A 2,907-nucleotide genomic window follows, 5' to 3' on the forward strand; every position below is an offset into this window, starting at 1 on the left:
GTTCATCACCACCAAACCAGTATTATATGAAATGCTGAAAGGTATTCTTTAAGAAGAGGAAGAAGAAAAAGGTAAAGATAAAAATTATGAACAACAAATCCATATCTATCAACAAGTGAATCTAAAAATCAAGTGAATAAAAAATCTGATGAACTGAATAAACTGGTGAATATAATAGAATCAGGGGCATAGAAAGGGAGTGGACTGACAATCCTCGGGGGAAAGGGGTGTAGGGGGTGCGGGAAGAGACTGGACAAAAATTGTCCACCTATGGATGAGGACAGTGGGGGGCAGATAAGGGCAGAGGGTGGGGTGGGAACCGGGTAGAGGGGAGCTATGGGGGGAAATAAGAGGAACAACTGTAATAATCTGAACAATAAAGATTTAATTTAAAAAAAAAATGTTTAGCATGGGTCAGTGTGGCTCAGTGATTGAACCAAGAGGTTACTGTTTGGATTCCTTGTCAGGGCACATGCCCAGGTTGTGAGCTCCATCCCCAGTAAGAAGCATGTTTCTCTCTCATCGATGTTTCTATCTCTCTATCCCTTTCCCTTCCTCTCTCTCTAAAAATCAATTTAAGCCCAGCTGGCGTGGCTCAGTGGTTGAGCATCGACCTATGAACCAGGAGGTTTCAATTCTGGTCAGGGCACATGCCTGGGTTGCAGGCTTGGTCCCCCGTGTGGGGCCTGCAGGAGGCAGGCAATCAATGATTCTCTCTCATCATTTATGTTTCTATTGCTCTCTCCCTCTCCCTTTCTTTCTGAAATCAATATAAAAAATTTTAAATCAATTTAAGATAACATTTAAAAATGGTTAAAGTGGCAAATTTTATGTTATGCTTATTTTTTAATATATTTTATTGATTCTTTTACAGAGAGGAAGGGAGAGGGATAGAGAGTTAGAAACATCGATGAGAGAGAAACATCGATCAGCTGTCTCCTGCACACTCCCCACTGGGTACGTGCCCACAACCAAGGTACATGCCCTTGACCAGAATCGAACCTGGGACCCTTGAGTCCGCAGGCCGACACTCTATCCACTAAGCCAAACCGGTTAGAGCTGTTATGCTTATTTTACCACAATTTTAAAAAGGGAAACTGAAAACAGTACATGTATACTACAGAATATACTGCAGTGTGTTCCATGTCAGAACCATGGGTCTATCTCACTCTCTTAAGCATATTACACAAGCAAAAAGCAAGCTGAACAAAATATAGAATATGATATCATTTATATAGGAAAAAATAAAAACTATGATTCTATTTTTAAATATGCAGAAAATGATCTGGAAGAACAAATACCAACCTGATAATATCAGTTTCCTCTAGGATAGGGCACTGCATCAGGGGGTTGGATAGGAGAACTATCTCTAATATTTGGCTTAAGCAACAAAAATGTATTCATTGTATTACTTGTAGAATTAAAATTATTTTTATAAAAACTTAAAAGAATGGGTCAACTACACAATGGAATACTACTCAGCCATATAAAGGAATGAAATATTACCTTTTGTGACAGCACAGGTGGAACTAGAGGGTATTGCGCTAAGTGAAATAAGTCAGACAGAGAAAGACAAATACCATATGCTTTCACTTATATGTGGAATCTAAAAAACAAAATAAACAAAATAGAAACAGACTCATAGATATAGACTAATGGTTGACAGATGGGAGGGGATTTCGGGGACTGGGTGAAAAAGGTGAAGGGGAACCAAGATGGCAGCATAGGTAAACTTCTGTGCTTGCTGCCTCTCACAACCACATCAAAACTAAAACTAAAGGGCCCTAACCGGTTTGGCTCAGTGGATAGAGCGTCAGCCTGTGGACTCAAGGGTCTCAGGTTCGATTCCAGTCAAGGGCATGTACCTTGGTTGTGGGCACATCCCCAGTAGGGGGTGTGCAGGAGGCAGCTGATCGATGTTTCATTCTCATCGATGTTTCTAACTCTCTATCCCTGTCCCTTCCTCTCTGTAAAAAAATCAATAAAATATATTTTAAAAAAACAAAAATAAAACTAAAGGACAAAACAGATATCATCCAGAACCACGGGAAAGCTGGCTGAGTGGAAGCTCTACAACTAGAAGGAAAGAAAAAAGCGCATTGAGACTGGTAGGAGGTGCTGAGGTGCGGAGGCATGCGAGAAACGGGCTGGCAACTGGGTGCACTGTTGCTTTTTTTAATCCGGAGGGAGATACAAGCTCCTGATTGCTCTGAACTCCAGGTCCAGGCAAGATTCTGGAGACCTAGACTCATATGTGGAGAAACTGGACTGTCTGGCATGGAACCTGAACACGAGGGCGGCTTTCTCTCAGAAGTGCTCGCAACGGTCATTGTTCCTGCATTGGGCCACGGGACGCAGAGACCCGTGGACCTCTCTGGGGCAGGGCTGACTGGCAGCCATTGCTGTTTGCTCTGCCCTGGTGATTCCCTGAGACCCAGCACCACCCAATTTACAACCCCACCCAAGCTGTGCACATCGGCTTTTGCATATGAATGTCCTGTCCTTTTGCAGCCTAACCTAACAAACTGCAGCTGGGTTAGAGAGCTCCAAAGCTTCAAAAGAATGCCTAAGGCTAGGCAGCAGCAGCCTGCCTTGCTTCACAGCTGGGCCTCATCTGGACACTTCCAAACCCCAAACAAAGAGGAGGAGTCTGCATATCTCGCTGTAGCTCCTGCTGGGTGGCCTCAGGCAGTGGCTGACTTTGCACCTCCTTGGAGATCCAGGAGCCAGTTTACCCAGTGGTCAGTGTGAGACCATACCAGATTACAACTCTTCACATCCATAAGTGACACACTCGGGGGCAGACTCAGTGAGCACCAAATCCCCACTGAAGCAAGTCCTGCCACATAATGGTGTCTCCAGCACAGCAGTTCTCCCATTGTAGACACAGCTGGTCCTCACAGCCAA

This window comes from Myotis brandtii, unplaced genomic scaffold (assembly GCF_000412655.1).
Source record: "Myotis brandtii unplaced genomic scaffold, ASM41265v1 scaffold481, whole genome shotgun sequence".
Taxonomy (NCBI): Eukaryota; Metazoa; Chordata; class Mammalia; order Chiroptera; family Vespertilionidae; genus Myotis; species Myotis brandtii.